The following is a 24,479-nucleotide window of genomic DNA, read 5'->3' on the forward strand; positions in this document are numbered from 1 at the left end:
AAAAGATTTTTCCTGGACCTGTTTTTTCAAAGTGTACTCCAGGCAGTCTCTGCTGTGCTTTACTGAACCCAGGCTCCTTCCTACTATGTCAGTGTGTGGTGCCTTATAGCAGCTCCCAAGACTTTAGCCTGTGACCTCTTAAAAAACAAATGCATGCTTCTCTGTGAAGAAACTCAAGAATGAGAGCATGAAAATTTCTGTCATTTGAAATTTCATTTCAGTGTTCAAATTTTAGAAATGTATTTCTATTAAGTATTTGTTGACGCTGGATGAAACATGACGAACAGGAACATGAGGTTATTGTATGGGAGAGTGACTTCTTGTGTGTCCTACCAGAAGAGGAGACCTCATAATAGCCCAAAAGATCTTCTGGAATCCCTGATTGAAGGGACACAGCTTTTGTGATGGCCACCTCTTGGTTCTAAGGGAGCTCATTTCTCTGAAAGGCAGAGCTCTTTTCTTGCCCACTCTGCCTCTGAACTAAGAAGCATGAAACCTAAAGGATGCTGCATAACTTCCTGAGTTTTGTGTTATGCATGGGTGGCTGAGCATTGTTCATGCCCAGCATTCAGATAAGAGGGGAGACTTTGCATGTGACATGTCCCCTCTGAATTGTCCCACAGCTGCCTGTCCCACTGGACCACCTCGACGGCTGAATGAACAGCAGCTGTTCATTAACAGGGAACAGAGATCCGGTGCTGGCCATAGGAAGTAAAAGCCCTAGAGCACACTGCAGTAGCCTTGTTCTCCCTTTACAAAGCTGCTCTCTGTTAAACTGCAGTATCAACCCTCACTGGCGTACAAATGCCCTTCGTTAGGGTTTGCATGCTGTGTTATATGAGTCCGCAGTTAAAAAGCAAATGAACAAAACCTGCTTGTGGTGATTTACTGTAATGGCACTGGAAGTCAGTTTAATCAGTGAAAAAAAAAATGATGGAGGTGATTATGCTCAACTGTAGTGTTGGAAGGAGCAGGACAGCCGGGCGCTGAGGTGGTGACTTCACCGGAGACTGTGGAGGAGATGGATTATTTGCAAAATCTCAGCCTGACATGGCTCTCCCAGAATACAGCCTGCTCCTAAGACACGCATTCAAATATGTTTAATAAGGTGTTAGAACAGAACCTGAAATGTTCGTTCACATTCCCCTGTTGTGGATCATTTCAGTGACCATCTGGTGCCCCTCTTTTTTTTTTTTTTTTTTTAAGACTCTCTTGCATCCTGCACATTACTTTCTGTTTACCCTTTGGGGCCCTGCTTGGCAGAGTGCCATGGAATGTGCTTGGTGTCCTGTCCTTTCCTAACGCAGCAAAACACCGAAGACGGTGTGTAACAATAAGCTGCTGTGTTTCCGCTCCCACCTCACCAGGAGAGCCTCATCTTACCAGCTGCAAGAGCAGCCTTTGCTTGGAAGGTGGGAGAAGGATGTGAGAGTTTGTACAAACAGTACTTTAATTCCCAGGGAGATTTTTAACACTTATTTTGGTGACTTGCTCAGATTTGCATACTTTAGTAGAGACAGCAGCCTGGTATCCAAGTGGTAGGAGAAAGATCTAGTCAAATAAAAAAATAATTCCTTTCATGGGTCCAAGAGTTAGTCTCTAATACCATGACCTGAAAGACTTCCCAGCTGAGCCATAATTTTCTGTGTGTTAGTGCTACAATAGCAAACCTACCTGGGGCTTGTAGTGTGCAAATTCAGTTAATTTTCTTAGCTGGAAGACAAGCAGTAACTCTACCCTTTCTGAACTGACCAGCGTGGGAGTCTGTATTTTAACCTTAAGAAGAGCTAGCAGCCTTGAGGAACACCACTAGGAAGTGGAACTCAAGCAATTACACTGAACAAACAATGAATTGCATAAATTTCTAGTGTGCCTGTTTGTGTGGACACAATTGAGAGAGGGAAAGGAAGAGGAAGGATGCACCTGACACCAACCATACTCAGCTTAGAAGGGAATGCAGAGGAGACCATGGTTACAGACTGATTTAGGAGTTCATTGAGTCAATTGAAGGAACCTGGTATAAGTGGCTGTGGGTTGATATTTTTCACATGGCAGCAGCCCACCTGTGGGTACATTAAGCTGGCCAAGCTACGTTGCCTCCTGAAGCTGACTCAGGCTGAGACAGCTGAGCCCATTTACACCAGCACCACTGCATCTCTGACCCAGCTTCTGCCAGGAGAGGTATTTTGTTGGGGGGATGAGGCTGAGATGATTCCCAGGCCCTGGACAGACCTTGCTGTGCTGGCACAACACTGCTCTCTGAATCCTTTGACAAGATAAAACAGCTGAACTGTTTTACTTTTAGTTTGTTTAAGTGGCCTTTTGCAGTGGTGTGAGTACACTGAACATTTTAGTTGTCCTTCTCTGGATATCTTTTGCTTTGTCATGTTGGTGATGTTCTAACTCAGTTTGTTTAGCCAACACATTTTGGTAAGCACTATGTTGAACTCTGTTCCAGGAGGCCTCTTTGGTTCAGGTGTCTCCACAGCTTCTCTAGTAAGCTAGTTAGGATTTTTCTGGTCAACAAGAATGCATTTGCATTTGTTCACTATTGCTCCCCTATCCTTATCTCTGTTTGTATTATGTTACAACTCAGCGTGTTCTCAGCGTGCACTCGTCCCATGTTGGTGGGGTGCCCAAAAGTTGACACTTCTGTAAGCTTGTAGTCTGTGTGTGGTACAAAAAGTACCAGAGAGAGCTGCTAAGGATTTCTATAAAGATCTCAATGTTGTACTTCATTCTCCTAAATGAAATTCCTGCTGTACATCCTCCTACACACTGAAGTAAGGAATCTGTGTGAAAGTGTCTTCACTCTATGTGTGTTTATTGTCAAAGTCCTTCAGGCTTTGTTTGACTATTTTGATGTGTCCAGTTTCTTATCTGATGCTTTCTGGTTACCTTTCCAATTCAGGAGCAAAGTCCAAAGCAAGACTGGCATAGGATCATGGAGGGTGGAGCTGGCAGAGAAATAGTTTAGCTCTGCTCCCTTTTTGAGTGGAAAATTGTCCTTGTAAAATAACCCCAGCTGGGGTCTGAAAGAGAAACAGTTTCTTCATCTTCCTTAAGTGCTATTGTCACAGTACCAGAGGAATATATCTCATTTTAAATACGAGGAGCATGACTGTTCTTTCTGTGACTCTTAGGTATCACAGACAGGTGATGGGGCTGGGGCACGTGTTCAGAAGGAGAATCAACTGCAGGCAGATGTCTCTCATGACTGTTTTCATGACCTGTCCTTAAGGATGTCCAGGGTTCAAGGTCCTACCCCCAGGTGCTCTGCTCCATCATCCCTACTGGCCCTCTTCTGAACCTCTCTTCCCATGGTTTAAATATTATCACTTTTTGCTCTAACCCCCAACACTCCATTGTGTATACTTTATATATGCTCTAATGCAGAATGTTTAAATTCCTGAGAGAACACACAAGAAAACTAACTCATGCCATAGAAGGTGACTCAGAGGCCTTTCTGGCCAAAGACAAAAAACTCTGCTCTTACCATCCCTGGACAGCTTAGAAGCACCTAAGATTGTCCAGACTGATATTATTTAATAGGTGGCAAGGCTTGGACACTGTGAGAATGGAAGGAATCTGAGAAGGTTTATTACAAACAAATTTTGTTTTCTTGGTAGGTGCTTATGATCTGCAATCCATCCAGAGCAGGAGTAGCCATGATTCTGTAGCCTCACTCAGGTCAGGGTGAGCAATTATGAGTGTCTGACCAGAGTCAACCGTGGAATACCTGAGCACAGCAAGACAGCAGGAGATCTTGTGGTGATTATTAATGGAACACTTGTGACTGCGTCTGGGCAATTTACATGATGAGTAATGTAAACACAGAGGTTATTGAATGGGGAGTGAAAACTATCAGGCAGCAGGTTAGTGGTCGTTGCTTTAACTAGGGACCAGAAAGGAAATCCTCTCTGGGGTCATTAACTCTATTGTCCTGACACTCTGCTAGAGCAGAACTTACCTCACCTCTCAACTGTCCTTCTATCTCAGCTTGAAATGTCTGAAGTGATGGTGAGGATTTTGTTCTGTGAGCTATGACATAAGCTGCAAGTGAGCGTCAGTCTCAGAAGATGATTGCATTTCTCAGAGAAGTTTCCTTGAGAATCTTTTCTGGTAGCTAATCAACACACTTCAAGCTGATTTTTCCATGCTGCAGAAAAACCAAAGCTGCAGAAAAACCAGTGGCTTTGAATAGTGTTCCACAGCTGTTGCTTTGATTTTTGAAAATTCATTAAGAACAACAATGACAACAATAACAACAAAAAATCATTCTAGTGAGCTGAATAAAGCTGAATTGGCAAATCCCAGATACCCAGAAGAAACAGTGTCCTGTTTGTAAGGAAAGAGTGTGGTTACTGTGGTCAGACAGCTGGGCTACAGGCCAGGCCATGCCTCCAAAACATATTTTATCTAACCTCATGTCACAGGCAGGATGTGGGGAATGTAAGATTTTCTCTTCTGAAAGGTAAGGGCCATTCACAGGGAGCATACACAGCTGCTTTGCCTTACACCCATTGAACCTCTACTTCTTCATTAGGGTATCAGAGGAAATTTCTAGGCCTGCTGGGATCAGGATTGAGGCAGATCCACCTTGGTGGCTTTCCCCAGGCAGTCAAAAAGGCCAAGACAGGCTGCAACCAGGCCTGAATGGACCCATTCTCTTCAGCCAGCTGTGAGCACTTAAGGTATGTCTCACCTAAGTACGGGGTGTGATTGTAGCACAAAAATAATGGGTGCAGCTAATGTGGTCCAGCAGCTATAAGACTGTAGAGTTCCTAGAGAGTCCTTGCTTCTTCCCTGGCTGCCGGTGTTGCATAGTGTGGCTGCAAGAAGCCATCAGGTCTATAGGAGCACCTCTGTTTGGTTGGCTGAAGCTAAGGGGATGTCTAGTGGTGGTATTTTAGGGTCCAGATTTCCCTTTAACTAGAGGCATCTAATTTTTCCACTAAGAAAACGGATGCATCTTCCTTGAAAGTGATGGGCAGAGTCAGAAATGAGATTAGTGATGTCTTGTGTCATTTTTCCCTTGTGAAAGAAACTGTGAAATTTAATTACTGGATACAGGCAAAGCTCATCTCAGTCTCTGTATGGCAAACCCTGTGATGGTAGTGGGGCTTCAATGGACAAAACTGGTGTGGAACTGATGCAGTCTTCCCGACAGGGCTGATGGGTTTCATTCTGCCTCTCTCTCTCTGCAAGTGGAGACCCCAGAAAATAACCACAAGGAATTTAAGCCTTGTTGTTTGAATTTTTTTAATGTGAATACCAAGAATATGTGAAGCATTCATGACTTAGACAATGCAGTGAGACCCTGCTGTGTGACACAGACATGCAGAAGTCAGCTGCTGGTTTCTCAATGCAGTGCATTGATTTTTGCAGTAATATATCACCACCTCTTGGACAATAACTGGGGCCTTGGTGTCAGGTAAAACTAAAAGAGACAAAACTGTCTCTCTAGAGGCTCATGTGCTGCTGTGGCTAAAGAGAATGTATATAACTATAGGTAGCAGTGTGAGACAACCCAGTAAATAAATACTGAAGGGAGATTAAAGGAGGATCATCAATATCATCCTATTTTCTTTTAGAATTTACAAAGATTTGCCTCAGTAAAAATTTTATGGTTGATGGTAAGCTTGCTCTGAGAGAATGTACTCACACAAAGACAACTCTCTGGCAAAATTATTTTTGAGACTGTGCCAATAGCAGTTAGAGAAACTCAGGTGCAGTTCCCAAAGGGCTGCTTCTCCCTGATGGGGATCATTGCAACAGGTAGACATTGCTAAACTGCCTCCTTTTATTTTCCTCAGTCTAGGAAAGGCATGGTTTTCTCCATAAAAGTGAACTAATTACTTATTTTTTAGACTATTTAACCAAATGCAGTGTATACATGCCCCCCTGGAATGTGCTCTGGAATTGCTGCTGCTGCAATCACAGCAAGGAATGATTTTGCTGCTCCTGTTATCAAAATTTTCTTGTGGCACATTATTAGACAGAGCTGTTTTCTGTTCTTGGATGGGTTTTTTAATGCACTGTGAAACTTTGCTCTAGCACCTTTGCCAGTTTTCTTTTTGGAAACCCAGATTAATTTATTTGAATGTTTCTTTGCTATTTCTCAACAATCCTTCACCTTTTTTGTTTCTTTCTCTCTCTCCTGTCACAAAGTCTTTTTCACCTCCTCAAACCAGTGACCAGCAGACTATGAACCTCTTGCCCTTAACCATTTAATCCATTTGGACCAGACTTTTCTCTGCCTGTATTGTGTGTTCAAGTCATAACCTTGATTTCAGAGCAACCCCCAGTGATGCAATAGTTCTGGTGCTGAGCAAGGAGGTCAGGCATAGCTCAGACACCTACCTTTTCTTCAGACAAGCTTTCATGCTCCTGCACTTGAAGATGGATAAAATTCCCCATGTGAAGTAGTGGTTTCCTTTTCTACAGATTCACAATGAAATGTGGTTGGGTTTGTTTTAGTTTGTTTCTTAAAGTTCCTTTCTTCTCATGTCCCAGATGTTTCCAACTGATTATCTTTTCATGTCTTTAAATTTAACTTGTTCCTCTTTAATTCTTTACATATTCTTCCTTATTTAACATTTTTGCTAAGATGTGTACTACATGTACTGAAATCCAAGAGGAGCAGTTCTGTGGATGGAGGTAGTATTTTCGCCCAGTGAGATTCTCCCTGTCCCTGCTATACAGGTGTAAGTAGTTTAATTGCCTTTTTTGTTTGGTTGCTCAGAGGGTTTTTTTTGTTTTGTTTCGTTTTTGGAAGGAGGCAGGGGGATCAGGTAAGGTGGTTGTAGATTCACAAGATTTAATTTTACTTTTTGCTGTTCTGTGACTTTTCCAAGGCTTGTGAGGCACCGAAGTGCTGTGTGATGGGAAAAATTACCACAAGCCTTTTTATTCACATCAACATGTTCTGCAAGCACTGTCTTTCCATTGTGACATCCTCTCTTGTGGCCTCGCCTCGCTCATCTCCATCACCTGTCCCTACCCTGGGCAGTGCTGCAAACTGCAAATCCCTGGAGGAAAGGGTATCCCTCTTATTTGGAAGAAGGCTTCTATTGTCTGGTCTTGGAGTGAGTTTAGAAGTCTGCTGTTGCTTTTGTGAAGGACTTTGTCATTCCCTGCTTTGTGAAACATCAGTCTGGATTTCACAGCTCTTTCGTAGAGCATCGCTGCTTTCCCTGACAGACAGATCCGATTCAGATTTGCACTTGCAGCATCTGAGCGAGCGAGGGTGGTACTTGTGAGCACGATGGAAATCTTTTCTCCTTTCTTGTGACGTGTCAGCACAGTGGGCAGGCAGCGTGTGCCATGGCTGTGTCTGCAGGTGATGCTCCTCGGGACATCCGTCCCTGGGCTGCGTTCCCTGTGCTGCTGCATCCCTGGCTGCCCATCCCTTCTCCGGTGGAGCAACAGTGCCAACTGCTGGCTGCTGCTCCTGGCCTGCCATCCCTAAACTTCATCCTGGTGCCAGTGCCGCCTAAAGCACATCAGTGTCCCCTCTGCTGACCGTCTGGCTACTTAGCAATGAGATCTCCGTTTGTTAGTCCTTTTTTCCATACCAAACAATATTCTGTTGAGCTCAGGTAAGCCTCAGGTTACCTTTGCTGGAGGCATTTCTAATTGTTTCATGTTGGTTTAAAGCTGTGTGTCTCTTCTGATCTCCCAGGGCTGGCAGTTTCTGCTCGGGGTGCCATCAAGTGCTGCCTGAAAATTCTTTAATCATTCAGTTGTGGCATCAATTTGCCAGCTATGTATTTGGGACGCTCTTATTGTTACAGCCACAATGAATTCTGGGGAAAACAAGTTGGTGATTTATGTATTTCTGCACAGAGTACACATAGCACTTTTACTCAGTAAAGAAAAAAATAATAAAAGAAAGAAAAGGAGAGGGTAAGAAAAAGGAGATCATCTACAGCTGTACATATAAGCATGGTTTTATTCGAATTTCAGTGAAATGTTTTAATAGAAAAAATAGTTTGTGCTTGTGTTTTGTTTTTGTTTTCCTAAGAGGAATAGCAAATGGAAAAGGCAAGTTTGTTTCTTTAAATGTTTCCTGTGAGAAGGGGGTTACAATGTTTGCAGGAGGCAACGGTAGAGAGGACACATATATGGGCAGCAGGAAACTGGGGAAGAAAAAAAGTATAAAAGGAAACAATTAAGAGAACTTTTCAGGAGAAAAACAGTGAATGGCTAAAGCAATAAACCTGGCAGAGATGATCAGGGGAATTTTGCAGAGAAAAAAAAAAAAAAAAAAGGGAGGGATAGGAGGCAGCCAAACTAAAAGTGAGTTTGATGAGTCAGGGTTTCTGTGGGTTTCTTGCATCTCCCAAAAGGCCATTTTTTTACTTCCTCTCAGCCACAAATGTTCTTCATTATTTTTGGAACCGAACACGAAAGGAAAACTAATAAATCAGCTATTCTTAAACATAAGTGACAAGTCCAGGCTGAGGCACAGGTGGACCACAACCACAGGAGGTCTCTTAAATCAAAGTTGCAGAACTTTGGATAGCCCACAGGTTTAGCACCGCTTACAGCCCTCTGTTACTCTTTCAATTGTGTAGTGGTTTAGGTTTGGATAGGGAAATCTAAACCAGGCCAAAAGAATAAATAAATAAATAAATAAAGCAGCATTTTGATGCTGCCTTGATAGACAGGACCATCAAAACTCCTCCTGCACAACTGAAACCCCAGTAAAGAATTTCTTCTTCTTAGCTAATCTAAACCCACATCTTTCAGTATGTACTGGTTTGTTCCAATGACAATGTCTTGACTTTTTACTACTGATGTAAATACTTAGCCTGAATGTAATTCCATCATTTACTATTTTATTTAATTAAACAAAATAGTTTTTCCTAGGAGATGTGGTTGCAATTTTCAAGTGTCTTGTTCTAACCGTGCACTGATTTTACTTTCACATAGACAGGTGTGAAACTGTAAACTCTGAAGCAGTTTATTTCTCTGAATAAAGGGAGCAGACTCCATGGTTTCTTATCACCAGCATGCCTTTGCCACTGAGATAACCAGCCTCTTACTGAAAATATATTGTTATATGTATAATACCATATTATTAGGGAAAATAATGGGAACAGGGCTGAAAAAGCTGAGCAGACCTGATGGAGAGAGGAGGATGAAAAGGAGTGTAGTTCTGCACTCAGAGGTGGGATGTCACTCCCTGAACCAGCCATGGGTTTTCCCTACGGTGGGGTGGGATACGTTGGGGACAGGTGAGGTGGCTGTCTCTGTCCCTGCAGGCCGAGCAAGGGCAGTGGCGCTGGGAGCCACGATGCCACTAGATGTCCCTTGTCACCTGAGTGAAGTAGGCAGCTCGTCCCCATCTCTGCACTTCGGGCATGTGCGATGTAGTGTTTTAAAGAAGCCTGGTTTTTAAGTGTTAAATAGGGAGAAAAGATGAGTCTGTATTTAAAAAATAAGTCTTGTATCAGCCTGTCATGGATAGCAAGGAGAAAGTTATGTCTTCAGCCACTTTAATTTTTATTGGAAGATAAGGTGGATTTTGTTTTGAAGAGGTATTTATGGGGCAGTTTAATATTTCCTGGGGGAGAAGTCATGCTAGGAAATGCTGGTTTGGTGACCTAACACTGTGGTTTCAGCTAACTTTCCCTGCTGCCACAAGACTGTCTGGTGCAAGGTGGGGGCTTGGCAGCCTGCATCAGCTGGGTTGGTGGCGGGGGAAATGTGGGAATCTGTGGTATTGATGATTCCAAGATTGTAGAAAGTCTGTCTTTCTGCCCCGCTGCCAAAGAAGAAGCCATAATTCGTCTGTGCTGGTTTCAAGGTTGTTTATTCTGTTTATCTCTAACATGTTCTGCTGCCCTGCCACAGGTCTGTCCTGCAGGGCAGCGTGTGGGGCTCTGCCCTCAGTGGGATGTTACAAACATTAAATACCAGAAACTCCCTGGGCTGGATTTACAATAACGTGCCAATATCTGTCACCTACGTTGGACAGTGTGTCCCCAGCCTGAACCAACAGAAAAATGCCAACACCACAGTGAAACATGGAGGGCATGAAGAAGGAGAAAAAGGACAAAATGCCCAATTTCCTCCATCTTGTCCCCTTTGAACCCCTAATCCAGAATCCTAAAATTTTACTTTTGCACCCATGCCACACTTAATTATTACTCATATCAAACAGAGCTGGTAATTCATCCTGTAAGATTGAAAACTCTTTTCCATGGACAGAGATCACAGACAGTGTCTCTGGGGGCTCTGTCCAGGGGGGTTCCTGACACCCTGCCAGGGTGCCAGGCCTTCCAGGGCAGCCAGAGGGAAGCCCTGGATTCCCACAGGAGAAGACCTGTGGGATTTCCTTGTGTCTTCTTAGTGACTCTGCCATTTTAGGCATGCTGATGTGGCAGAAGGCCAAAAGAGGTCACTTCTGTGAAGAACTCAGCCCCTCCACCTCAGTGGTGCAGCCATACACCCAAAGGCTCAGTGTGCCCCTGCAGAGGGGGGGAAAGGCTGGTGGAAGAGGAAGCAGCTGCTGAGGGAGGTGGACTATGTAGTCATGTAGAGTGAAAGGCAAGGGTGTCTAAAGAGGTCACAGGGAAAGCTCCCAAAGCTCCTTACACCTGGCCCCTCAAAAACCTCTTCTCACACTTCCCAGCTCCTGTGTCACTCAGCACACACAGCTTGACAGCTGGGTTTGAAGAGTGGCCTCCAACAACAGGAGAGCGCCGATCTCTTAGCAGTCCTTCAAGAGTTAATTCCTCCCTGTGCCCTAGGCATTTGGCCATGTTTTCTCCACGGTGGAAGCTGTGTTTCCATATGTCCCTGCCTCCCATGGCTGGCACCTCGGTGTGGGCATCTGTGCTGCTCTGCACGCCTGTGCCCTTGTGAAGGCTGCCCTTTGCACACACCATGGCTGCGTGAGCAGTGGGAGAGATGCCCCTAAGCTCCCTGCAAGCAGCTACAGGGCTTTACCTGCCCAGCCAGTGCTATGGACTTTGCTGTCTGACTGTCTGTGTCTGTCACCTGTTTCTCAGGGCGTGCTGCTGTTGCTGTGCGTGGCTGCATGAATCAAGTGTTGAGTATTCAGAGTCATATCTGCATGCCTGAATGGCAGAAATTAAACATTTGCTGCTTTCTACTTCATTTAAACCCCTGGGAGCCGGTAGGGCTCATCCTCCTCATGCACCAATGTATCCATGTGTGCTTAGCAATCAGGGGTTTCTTCACTGGTAATGTGTGAGCAAATCTCTTGATAACAGAGGGACTACACACAGATTATTGTGATCATAATTTGGCCAACATAGCCTTTATTACTAATGGTGATGCTGGAGATGGAAAACCCAGTTTGATTCTCAGATCCCTGCTGAAAAGTAATAAAATAAAGAGGAACAAAATCAGTGTGTGAATTTGCTACCAAACCTTTGAAAAACACAAAAGTGGAACCCTGCCAATGCTATTGCTGGCAATTTTTCATAGTGGAGTCTCATTTTGAGGTAGGATTAGAAGTGGAAGTGCATTTTTGTCTCTGACATTAGTATCATGTTATGGTGTACAAATGGAGGGTTTACAATTATTTGACATTTGTTGTATTGTAATTATTGTGTGCCCCTCTTGCACCTACAGAGTGAGTAATTTTAAATATCATCTGATAATAGAGTAATTAGAAAACAACTTCAGCAATCATAAGAAAAAGGCGTCAATTTTATTAACACAAAGAACAGACAAAGGAAGCACTTCAATGGAAGCGCTCTGTTAAAAATGGAGCCATGTTTCTTTTTGCTTTGTCAAAAAGATAGATGAAGGCAGGCTGGCTTTGTGTAGTCTTTTTTTCATCCCTGGGCAATGGCAGAACTTCCAGGTAAATTCTGTTGTCAGAAAATTCTATGACAGTAGCTGAGAATGATATAATATCCTGCATACTCATTTCAATGACGAGAAAAAAAATTTCTAACCCATAGCTTGGATTTTGAATATCAGAAAGAGCCTTCACTACCAAGAAATGAGCCTTCAGTACTAAGAATACAGAAAAAGCAACTAATATTTATTTAAACATAAGAAGAGCCACTTGATATAACCAGTAGCAAATAAAAAAGGAATGTAAATGTAATTTTTAATTATTTATTTCACTCTCTCTCTCTTTTTCATGTTAATATATCCTTGGCTCTAGTTCAGAATGACATGCTAATTATGAATGTAAGAAAACCTAACTTTTTATTGTGCTAATTAAACTGTGTGTCACACAGACATTTGGGGAGAATTTCCCATGCTTTCTTGTGTGAATGGAAGGAAAGAGCAGCAGTGCTCACTTAAAACTGGAATTTTTTTCCTACTACCTTGCAAAAAAGGCATCATTGTATTTTGATTAATCCATGCTTGGTCCACCTTGGATGTTTCTATGGAAACAGAATTTTTTTCCTTGATGGAAATCGTTAGGCTCAGGAAAGCTCCTCACTGCACAGAACCATTTGAGCTACTTCTTGGAAATTTAATGTGCATAAACAGAACGCCCAAATTCCTCCTTGGTGTTATTGTTGTCAATGCTAATACAGAACTGTTTTCTTAAGGATACACAGTGGTGCCTTTTCACTCCACAAGAAAATAGGGTAAGAGTGGTATTATTTCCATTGCAAAAGAGCACTTTTCCTGGTCCAGAAAGAATTAGCCTGCAAACTGTCCAAAATTAAATTTTATTAATTCTGATGTGTGTTTATTACTTAGTACTGAATCCAAATATTTTGGCTTGATGGCTGTTAAAATTTAATTCATTTTGTTTTGCAGATTGGCAATAATTTACACATATTATTCTTGTGTACCTCAATTTTGGATATGGAATTTTGTTGGGGTTTGGTTTCCTTCGGTTTTGGTTTTTTCCTCACAAAGAAAATACACACCCTTACTGGATGCTACTGTGATATTTGGAATACGTTTTGAAAATCAACCAACAGAGGGAGCATTTGTGTGTTATTATTAATTTAACCAAATGGTTGGAAACATGACTCTCATTTTCCCCATCATTTCTGGACAGCATATTTATTGTGTAAAATTACAGGATTTCTTGGCCATTAAAGTATCTTGGTTTGGAGTGTTTCAGTTTTAAAAAAGTCTAATCTTGAGTTTAGCTGACAGTGCAAGTAGCTATTTTAAATTGATTGTCAGGTTTATATTTTTTTGTTTCATCTCTGTTCATCATGGCAAGGAATCTGCCAAATGGAATAAGGAAAATCACTTTGAAAGCAACCACACTTTTCAAACTTCTTCCAGAGACATACTAAAACCAGAAATTAAATGTCAACCATAGAAAGCAGAAGCCTCAGTATTTCTTGGTACCTCTTTTATGTGCTCACTCTTAGAATGTGAATAATAAGGCTGATGGTGATGTGTACAGCATTAGAATGTGGATGATGATGATAATAATAACAATGATGATAAAAATGTTGTGCACCGGTATTCTCCCAAAATCTTTCCTCTTCAGCTTTTAGCCACTCTTGCTGCACTTCTCTGTTGTCCTCAAAAGGAGTGAAGCAATTGCTGCTCTTTGCAGTGTCTCAGCAGATCAGAGCCAGGAGCCCAGCTGAATGATGTGGGAGGCTGTGGAACACTTTAGAACTATGAAATAACTGGGAGGCACGAAGACTTGGCTGCAGAAAATGGAGAGAGACTTGATGCAGCATCAGAGCTGAGCATCCCTCTTGACTGGGAAATGTGACAATGCCCAAAACGGGTCTGTAGTCAGGGTCTGGTGGTGACGTGGCACCAGGTTGACTTTGAAGAACTGTGCTGCCCAAACCCAGGGTTCCTTTGAAGAAGACAATAGCTCTCCTTTACAGGTGAGGCTGCTTTAATGAGTGTTCATTTTGAACCTCAAGGGAATGATGTGTTAGATACTCTGAATTAGTAAGGTCTTTCAGTTAGGAAGACTTTTTTTTCGCCTTCATACTGCTTTCCCTGATGATTAAATTAGGATGCAACTCTTTGCCTAAGCCCTGGGAATGAGCAAATCCAGGAACCTGTAGTGTCTCTGCCTCTTGGGGACAGGAATACACAGAATTATTTTAATGGCATTAACAGCACCTTATAATTAAGTGGAGAGCAGTACAGTTGCAGCACTGCCATGTGCAGTAGAGGGAGAACCCTATTTATATGCCAGCAGGCTATTCTGGGAGTGCTAACACTGGGAGTGAGCAGCTGTGAGAAAAACAGAGAATAAGTGCTAGTACACTCTGAAATGGAAATCACAGCACAGCGCCATATGTGTTGACTAAGTAGTCCCGCCAGCGCCCTCGTTTCCGGGCTCTGAAGTGATAGCTTCCAACTTGCTTGATGAATTTTCACAAAATTGCTATTCCAAGCAGCAGTCTCCAGAAATGTAGCCATTCCTTTTATATAGCACATGGAATAACACGAGTCTGCAAACTTCAGTCTAACACTGCTGGAAGACCAGGCAAGAACTGAAATATTTGCCTTCCTCACTGCAGAGCTCATCAACCCACGTACATATCACCCCCTGGGAAAGCAGTTTCCTGATCCTGAGGTTCTCCTGTGAGCCCCACACAGTTGGATTCCTGTGTGCAGGACTCACGCATTCCAATGTTTACCTTCACCTCTTAAAGCTTTAAAGCAAACATGAGAACAGAATATGAATTCCCTTGGCAAGGCTGCTTTTCTACATGGTTTGGTTATTTATTTGCCTACCGTGACACTGGTTGGTCTCAATAGTTTCTTTTCAATTTTGTTCTCAGGCTCCTTAAAGATTTGAGAAGGTCCTGTGGGACCGTGTTTGTGCAATGCGAGTAACTTGTGCCAAGCTGTGGCACCTGTATGCAGCAAAGGTCAAGCCAGAATTGTGATAGTGGAAACCTGGGGTGGATTTCCTAAAATTTGTGAAAACCCAGTCTATTAAAAGCAGTCAGGTATCTGTTATAGCCTCATCCCTCAAATCCCTCTGCACTTAACATTGTAAAGCACTGAAAATCCAGTGGTTCCTGAACACTCTGGCTCCATCACAGGTGTTAAGTCCTTCTCAGCATGGCAGCTCCAGGCACCACTTGGAGTCACTTACTGCAGCTATGTGTTCATCCTAGCATGGTCTTCCAGACCCAGAGGTCTGTGCCACAGCTGTGACCCCACTTCTGTTCCCTCCTTCCTCCCAGCTACAAATCCTCGTGGAATTCCTCCTCAGATCCGGCATTGCTTCCAGGACATCTAAGTTCTCTGCCCTTGCTGTATGTGTGTTGCTCTGCTGGCACACCTGGTGGTGTCTCAAAAATGCAATCATGCTTTCTGGTATTTCCCACTGCTCCCTGCCCAAAAAGCCTGGGACCACACGGGCATTCTCACTTCCTGCATGCTCAAGACCTGGAGTGACCTAGGCCAGGTGGTGTGTGATAGTTTCAGTGCTCCCCACCTAAAATCTTCTTTAATGTTCATTTTCTATCTCAGATTTTTGTACTTGTGTGTAACAGCAACCTGTGACTCTAATATCAGATGTTTTCCAAGTAAGTTTTTAACTTAACTCTGGAAGTTTTGCAGTTTATTAGCTTCTCAGAAAATTTATGCATTTGTCTTATGGGAAATACCAGGTAGATGCCAGAGGAACTCACTCTGCCAATTTATTATTCTGGATTATTCAAAAGAAAGAAAAAAGCAGTTTGTGGTTTGGTTGCAGAATAAGGTGTGAGTCAAATACAGAGTCTCAGCAAATCTGAGATTTATATAGACAAATCCACCTCTGTGTGCCTCACTGAAAATCTTGAGGATGCAAGTACACAGTAAAATATGTAACAAATCTGAGGCTCTAACAGTGCTGTGAGCAACCCTAGAGCTTTCCAATTCTGTAATCACTGTAGCCATCCAACTCCCACTGGCTGTCAAGGTTGTGTCTCTCTATGACTCTTTAAAGGTCATGCTTGAAGATTAAACACAAGAGGTTGCTCGCTGGTGTTGATGAACAGGAATAATTTGCTGTCATGATGCAACAGCAGCTGTGCATGAGAAAATTGTCAGTGGGAAGGTGCCCTGGATTAAGTTAAACATAGGTTTCAGGGCCAAAACGTTGTAGGACTCCGCAGCTTCTGCTTTCATCTTAATTGACTTCTTATTTGGGATTGTCCTCTTCCAGCTGTAAGTTCAGAGATCATGGAAGTCCAGGGTGAAAAGGAGGGCGCTGAAACGAGCTCCTGACCAAAATTCCTCTCGTGGCTCAGATTCCTCTCACCTCGCTGCGGGTAAAGGGTGCTGATGCGACAGCAATGACTCCCATGATGGAACACAGTTCAGAGAGCAGAATTTTAGCCACATGCACACAGTTGTGTGTGTGTGGTTAATCATGAATGAGTGGAGCGTGTTTTGGAAATGTTGCATAATGTAATTACTCGCTTCTGAGCTGCAAACTCCTCGAGGAAATTACTATTGTATTGAATGTACGTGTGAAACCGTACAGCCACTGTATATAATTATGTGTTCAGGCAAAAAATAGGTCAGTCAATAATTTGATCTAAGTTCTTCTTATGGGCCATCAAATTAGTCAGAAACATACTTGCTGAACTTTAAAGTGTAGTTATTTTAGGACCCATGGGATTTGAATGCTCTGAGTCAAGGGAACAAGCTTCATAACTTTTTTTATTGACAACAGTTAAATATCCTTTCCTAGCACCTTTAAATGCAATAATGCTTTTGCATGCCTGAAATACAAGAAATCTAAACATTTTCTAAACATTCATAATTTGAAAATTGGCTACTTAAAAGAGCTGTGAGCTAAGTACAAAAATGGCTTCAAACAGAAGAACTGAGACCAGGAGTGATGTTTGGAACCATCATTCTTCAAAAATTGTTGCCATGCCTGAGGAAGGGAAATAGCCAAGAGAACTTTTGGTAACACTGCTTGAAAATACAGTGTGTGTGAAGAAAAGAGACATTGTAACCAGAAACCCTTCAAAATTTACATGTAATATACATATTTATCAAGTGGTCTTTGATCTGCTTTATTCCAAGCTTTCTTGAGAGTTGTCCTATTCCATATTCAGAATTTTTGACCTTGTTTTGCCACATGGGTTTAAGTGTAAGTACTGACACCTGGGAAGGTTCCAGAAGTACACAGGTCCAGAGCCTTATATGTCCCTTAACCATCTCACACATGGTTACTTCTGTACTTTCTCATGCATTGTAAGCTGTGCTGTAACTGGGGCCTTTCACAGCCTCAAGGACCACCTGTGAAAATACCTAATGGGCCTAATGATGCCATTGACCAGCCCCACCTGGACCCTCCAACCACACCATGGCCTGGGGTCAGCTCAGTTCAGCCTGGAGCTGCTGCTCCTTTCCTGGGTTCCTGTGGGGTTCTGTTCTTCTGCTGCCCCTCCTAGGTGGCTCTTGGCTCATCCTTGGTTGTGCTGTAGACCACCAATGGATCCATTACCAGTTCTCCATGTTCAGCACTGTGGGTCTCTGCCCCTCAGTGAGGCCCTGGATGGTGGGATGTGACCTTCTCCTGCTTAATCCCTGCTGTGAGGAAGCCAGGCCCATGTCCTTCTGCTGGTGAGGCTGATTCCCCATCTGGTTTCCTCCAGGAAGATGATGAGATTGTTGTTACCTGGATGCAGGTCAGTAGCTATTTTTATGCCTTGCATCTGAAAAAAATTAAGGCAATATTGTCTATTCTAACTTCCAACCCATATTGTTTTAAATTCATGCTTGTTTATCATAACTTTTGTGTTTTACTATGTTTTGCTATTATTTGCTGCCTCCTTTGATGATGTGAGAATTTTCATGTAGTTGTGATGGACATTTAACAGGTTAGCTCTGTACCATCTGAAAGACCATAAAATAAGGGGTTTAATTCATTTTAAGTAAATCTTATTTCTTTTGTAGCCCTAAAATTTCAGACTTCAAAACTATGTTCTATGTCTATCTTTAGTTTCAAAAAATGTTGTAATTTAACTTGAATTCCAGGTTTTATTTTGCTTCTCATTAAGCTGGAGAATGTTATTGTGTGCCTGTAACGGGCATTTTTGATCTCAAGACAGTCACAAGCCACATGAGGGTAAATAGTCTTTCATGCAAAGCATTCCTGTTTGCAATTGACAAAAAAACCCGACAAAACCAAACCAAAACAAAAAAGCCCCAAAACAATCACCTTTTTTTGTAGAAGGCCACAAAATAAAGGAGGGATTGTCAGAGGCTCTTGGCAGGATGAAGCAAACCTTTGCAGCCTACACAACTTCCTTGACTGAAGGTACAATGCTTAGGTAGATGGTTTTGCAGGCTTGAGATGTGACCACACACACTTCTGCAAACCTGGCTTGTTCAGGGCTCCAGACAGAGCCAGCTCTGGAGTGAAATTGCTGGATCCTGCTGGATGTGGTACTTGCTGGAGGTGCAAACCTCTGTCTCAAAGCCCCCGTGGTGAATTGAAATGCACCTTTTGCGTGGTTTTCTTTTGGAGGATTTGTGAGGTAGAGCAAAGATTTCTCTGGGTGGGGGGAAATCAATCAGCTCTGTGGAGATCTGGAGAAAGAAGCCTCCTGACAAAAGGTCTAAGTCTGCTTCATGGTGTGCCCCCTGCCTTGTGGGGCTGTTGTGTCTGAGCACTTTCAGCCCGCACAGAGTTTGTGCTCCTCAGCTGTCCTGTAAACTGGAGATAAATTTTTTGTGTATGTCAGCCTTTTATGTACTTAGTGATCCTTGAAATTACGTGTGTGGTAGGTCTTGTCGGTATTGTGACAGAATGGGGTGTCCCAAGGGCTGACGGGGCCCCACCTCTCTCATGGTGGGGGAGAGAGGAGCACACCCAAAAACTGGTGTAGGATGAGCTCACTGCAGAACTCAAGGCCTGTGCAGACCATGTAGCTGCTAACAGTGACAAAGTGTGATTGCATTATGTACTCTGATGTTTCAAGGACATACGTTTTCCCCCCTCCTTTGTGGTTCATCATGGGCTTGGCAAGAGGCAGACCTCCCAGCTGAAGGCTATTTTCCTATCTAACTTCTGGTATCTCCTCCAAAGCCTAAGAACCCAAGGGCAATTCATATTAAAGGTCACTAAGATTTTTCTGAATAGAAATTTATTTTTATGTGACTGCTGAAGTAGGGAAAAAGCAGAGTAAAATCTCTCAAAATCTCTGATTCTTAAATCCTGTGTTTATCAACATTGCTCACGTGTGACATGTGGTTTGGTTTCTTGAGTCAAAGGACCCCTTTGTAAATGAAACTGTTTCCATAAGAGCTAAAGATCCTTTTGTGGTTTTGTTTGTGATTTTTTTTTCAAATAAGGAAAAGTTGATTGAATTTCTCACATTATCTATGTACTCTTTCTGGCACTGATAGAACATTGCTAAGATATAAAAATGTGTGACTAGACCCCAGGCATGGCCTGGCTGGCACTGACTTCGGTGACAGCAGCAGCACAAGCAGCCCTGCTGCTCTACCTGTGCTCTGTCCCTTGTCTGTTTGGGAATTTTGGCCAGTGCAGGGCATGAGGTGGAATAAAAGCACTGATGTGCTGAGGAACAGTGTGTACAGGGACAATGAGTGTGCTGGGAATTGCTGAATCTGATATTGCTCCAAAAAGAAACAATAGCCAAGCTACAACCTCAACTCCTGTATGCAAAGAGGGTTCAGCTTTGGTGGTGGAGTGGTCAGAACCATTTATCTGGCAGCAGGTAAACAGTGTTTGTGCTCTTGCCTCTGTTAACACAAAGAGATGCAGAAATGCTCCCACTGCTGAAGGCTGGGTAAATTATTATGCTGGCTGATGAGGAGTTTGCACTCCAATTCCAGTGCTAAGTCTCTGGGAAAATCAGTTTAGTTTCATCTTAGACCTATTTACTGCCACCACACTTGGACTGAATATCTTTCAGGGACACTTAAGAATATTTGTGTTCAATAAAATGGCACAAGTAATGGATTTTTGAAAGTATAATACATTGGTTTGAGGCTTTCAGTGGCTCCCATGCCTTATGACAGTCTTCTACATAAAGCATTCATAAAATAAAATCTGGTGTAATTAATTTCCCACATGTTACCAATAGCGTGAAACCACAGTCATCCAAAATACAAAATATTTCTTATAGCATGCACAATTCCCACTTTGTCCTGTGATTTAGATCTCCCTTCTTTTTAACTATAATAACTATCCATCACTCTGAATTATTTCTTGTTAATGATGTGTTTGTTTCTTTGATTAAAGGGTTTAATGTCAATGTATGTTACAGTCGCTGTTTATCTCAGACTTCCTAATCACCACAAAAACCACCACAATGTCTGGTCAAGTAAATCCCATTTTGACCTTTTTTCCCCTGAAGGAATGCATTTTCAATTAAATTGTTCTTTTAAAATGTTGGACTACATTTATGTGGCTTATCATTCTCCCTAGCATAAAATAGTTTCTAGCAGTCCTCAGATTACCAGTTTGCCATGTGTTCTTCCTTCAGCCTAAAGCAGGGTTTTCAACACCAGTTTGTTCTTGATAATGTCACTGGGCATGAGGCTAAAGGCAGGCAAGTTTGTCATTGTAGTGTGCAAGTCTCCCAAAACAGAGATTCTGCAACTTGAAAGCAGCTCTCCTGTTCATTTTATGGTCTCTCTGCACCTCCCAAACTCAGATCTGCTCTGGCAATGCAGGGCTGACCCTCTGAAAAATGTCACAGTTATCTGCTTTTCCACTCGAGCTTGTCTACAGGGAAAAATAGCGCTGCTTAACATCTCCAGCTCTCCAGAGATGTGTGTACGTGATCTGCATCCTCTTTTCTGGCATGTAACTATGGAGGGCATCAAGGGGAACTCTTTTCATGTTAAGCAGAGGGCAAGGAGGTTGGTGCCACTTCTGGGTTCCTTAGTGAGCACTTGTAGCAATGTCTCCATATTCAGCATGGGAGTCAGCAGCTTTATAAGTGGGACCAGGACAGAGAGAATGGGTGGATTTTTAGGCATGTCTAAAGCTAATTTAACCTGAAACTTGCTTGGGTATTTGTAGCAGCCCATTCATCACAATCTGCAATGCTTACCAAAGGTGACAGATCAACATCTGGCATACTGGTGGTGATACCCCCAATTTTTGTGGTTAAATTGCTTTTAGTGCCGATCTTGCTAGCATAAAAATTACTTGGACAGGTCACAGTGAAATGCAGTTGAGATCTACTTTCTCATATAACATGGAAAAAATCATCTTCCACAATTCACTTATGAAATTTGCTGTAAATGTACTTATTCTTGGATTAGCTGCATACTCCAGTGTACTGATACCAGATGGAAAAAGCCAGGTATGTTAAACTGTTATCATTTTGCCTATTGGTCTGCTCAATCAGGTTATAAGCATAAAGCGAAATGTAAATAGGGCCCATGCTCCTAACAGCAGAGTGTCTGGACCTCAAATTCCTGCCAGAACTGGCCAGCATTCATTGGATAATCCATAATTCAGAAATCAAATTATTTTCTATCCATTTAATGGATAGAAAAACACTTGGTAATTTGCTTCTAGCTACTTTTTATTTGCTCTATATAGAAATTATCTTTACAAGAGTGGGCTTGCAAGGCTTGTTTCCCACTCTCATCGTTATCAGGGGATGGTGTGGCAGGTATAAAAGGGTATAACTGTGCAGGCCTCTGCTCAGAGGGGCCAGAGACTTCTCTTTGGCAGAGAGGCAAGAATATCTCTAATTGTCATTTTCAGGCAGCAAGCTCTTCTCCCTCTGTAGTTTTCCATATCAAAAGCACATGGATCAGTTATTCAGCGAGCATTTATCTCTATTTACTAATATGAGAGGTGTTTTTACTCTATTTTTGCTCATCTTCTTTTTAATTTTTTATTTTTTCCTGAAAGTATTGTGCAGAAAAAACCCTCTGCACATTTCTGTCCTGTCTCCTCAGCATTCACCACCTCTAGAGTCCTGCCCTCTACAGATCCCATCCTGACTCTCCCAAGTTATCTGCACTACAGCCCCTCACTGCTTCCCTGCCATGATAATTTTTTATTCTAATAATAACCTTCACTGAATTTCAGCTGGCCTGGGTTAGATACCATTGGTGGAAAGTTGAACTTTTTTAAATTACAGAATTTTTGCTCTTTCTTTGGCAAAGGCACAGTAAATCATGTCAGTTTTCCTTTCTCCAGTTTGAGTAACTCAGCCTTCATTTACCATCCTCACTCAATAAAACACTTCAGGGGCCTGAGTTTTCCCACATGTCTTCTCCCTAAAAGCCACATAGAGAATTGTGAGCCTATGGATCACCCAGGCAGCTTGGAACACCACTTGTAAATGGCATCTCCAGGGAGATGGTAGGAGCATCCTGCTTCCCTGGGGTCATTCAGAGTTGTTCTCCCAGCTTTTTCCCAAACTTTTGCAGTGTACCTTCTTTGGACTAGACTTTGGAGTCCCAGTGATCATGTTCTATGTCTGCTCAGCTCCAGGAGAAGCAATACTGCAATGCTTTCCATCTGTGCCCCTTTGTGTCCCCTCTTTCTTCATCCTTCTGGGAAGGACCCATGCACTGAAGAGCTGTTCTGCTTCCTTACTCCCAGATATACTGGGATGAGTCCTAGCTGCCACTGGCACCTACGTGATACTACTCCCTGCAACAGTTACTGCTCCTCCCATGTGGCTGCTTGAAAAAACAAACAAAATAAAATAATTAGATATTGTAGGTAATGGAAGGGTTAAATCCTTTTGGCCTCTCTCCAGTCGGTGTTCATTTACAGCTCAGCCCATTTGCCAGGGTCAGTGTGTCTAAATTCTGATTAAGCTTTCCAGAGACATCTGCATCTGGACTCAGTTTAGGTATGAGAACCATTGCTAAGTACTGTCTTCTGCATGGTAATCGCAGTCTCCATGATAACATTCTTCAAATGATACAAGTGGGATCTTGATTTTTGTTTTGTGGTGGGTTTCTTTGGTGTGGGCATGTGTTTTGGATGGTTGGTTATTAGGTTTGGTTGTTTTTGTTTAAGGTTTTTTGTGTTTTTGCTTGGTTGGTGTTTGTTTGTGTTTGGGGATGTTTGGTTTGTTTGGTTTCTTATTTTGGGGGGTTCTTTGTTTGGGATCTTTTGGGGTTTGGTTGGGTTGTTGGTTTGTTTGGGTTTTGTTGGGGGTTTTTTTTAGTTTGGTTTAGAGTTATTTTATTACACCTTAAAAATTGATATTTATTGATTATAAGTAGACGAGTTCTTTGAAATTAGAACAGACCTAGCAACAACTTTATGTTCATTGTTCAAGTTGCCCAGGGTCAGCGCTTACTATATGCTGTGGTTCATGCTCACTGGAGCTCTACAAGTCTGGGTAAATTCTGCCTGAATCTGTTCTTCTTACACTAAACGTGAATGTTCTGTGCACAGTCAGCAAGGCTGGTATTGCATGAGAAATTTAAGCTCTTTGTGACTATACTATATACACAAACTGTATATACCCTAACCAAAAAACTTGAGACTCACTGCTGTAATTTTGTTACAATCAGTAACAATTCTTTCTTGCTCTTATAGCATATTGTTCTATAAGGTACATGCAGGATATTAAGATGGAAACAATATTGCAGTTTTCTTTTTTCTTCTCTCTCCAAGTCTTTGTTATCCACCATCACATTTTTTAATAGGTGATCTATAGGAGAAGTTTCTATTTTTTTTTACAGCTCTGTAATAAAAGTCAGTTATTAATTTGTTGATTTGGAAGGAATTGACATGTTCATATTTCACAATTATCAGGACTTCTATGGTGATGGTGAGGTCATTGCTTTCCAGATATGAATTCCAAGGGTATTGGATTCACATTTCAGGTTCTGTTCTCAATTCTTGCCTGGTATTTTGCAGAAGTTCAGGACTGGATTAAAAAGTTTCTATGGTTGCTAATAACTCAGCTCTCTGAAGATAATGATATTCGTTGTCCACAATTTCACTTTCACAGGAATCCAAGATGGAATCTGAATTCCTGAGATTTCTGAAAGATCTCATAAAAGCTCTCTTGTTTGCCTAGCTTGGGAAAGATTTGGCAATAATTTCATTCCCTTTGCTGAAGCTTCCCAGCTTACAGCTTCTCTCCCTGCAGAAGTTCTAGTAGCATTGCAGAACAAAACCTTGCACAAACCAATGGCTCTCCAGCATAAATCAATTCCAAGGCAACCAGTTACTTTGTCAACATCAGTAAATCTTCTCTGGGTTTACCTTCCAACTTTTTGGATATACTGCAAGATATATTATCATTCAACCTATTGCTAGGAGTTCATAAATCCTAAATTTTCTGATAGGAAATAGGCTGCCAACACTCCATCCCTAAAGGTCCAGCTAGTTGTGGAGCTGGCCATGTATTCCCAACAGATGTGTATGTGACAAACTCGTGTACACAGACAGAAGCACTCATTGCTCATGCACAAGGGAATGTCTTCTCCAAAATGTAGTGCATGCTGAATACAGAAAAGCTCCTGTTTATATACTACATTTTACATACATATTTATTGATTTTCCCGGAGTAAACACATGCATGATAATAATTTCCCTGAAATTATTAACGTAT

At 42.2% G+C, this 24,479-nt stretch overlaps 1 long non-coding RNA gene across 5 annotated transcripts in view; it reads left to right on the forward strand.

The window, feature by feature from the left end:
• Positions 1–24,479, forward strand: part of LOC110475224 (uncharacterized) — an 83,291-nt gene that overhangs the window by 13,741 nt on the left and 45,071 nt on the right. Inside the window, exon 4 of one of the 5 annotated variants that reach the window (XR_002466227.1) lies at positions 4,547–4,620. The exons of the other annotated variants lie outside the window; for them this stretch is intronic. This is a non-coding gene — a long non-coding RNA (uncharacterized LOC110475224). Of the gene's footprint in view, positions 1–4,546; positions 4,621–24,479 lie in introns of those variants that run through there. 5 annotated transcript variants of the gene reach the window in all.

This window comes from Lonchura striata, chromosome 5 (genome assembly GCF_046129695.1).
Source record: "Lonchura striata isolate bLonStr1 chromosome 5, bLonStr1.mat, whole genome shotgun sequence".
In the NCBI taxonomy this organism is placed as follows: domain Eukaryota; kingdom Metazoa; phylum Chordata; class Aves; order Passeriformes; family Estrildidae; genus Lonchura; species Lonchura striata.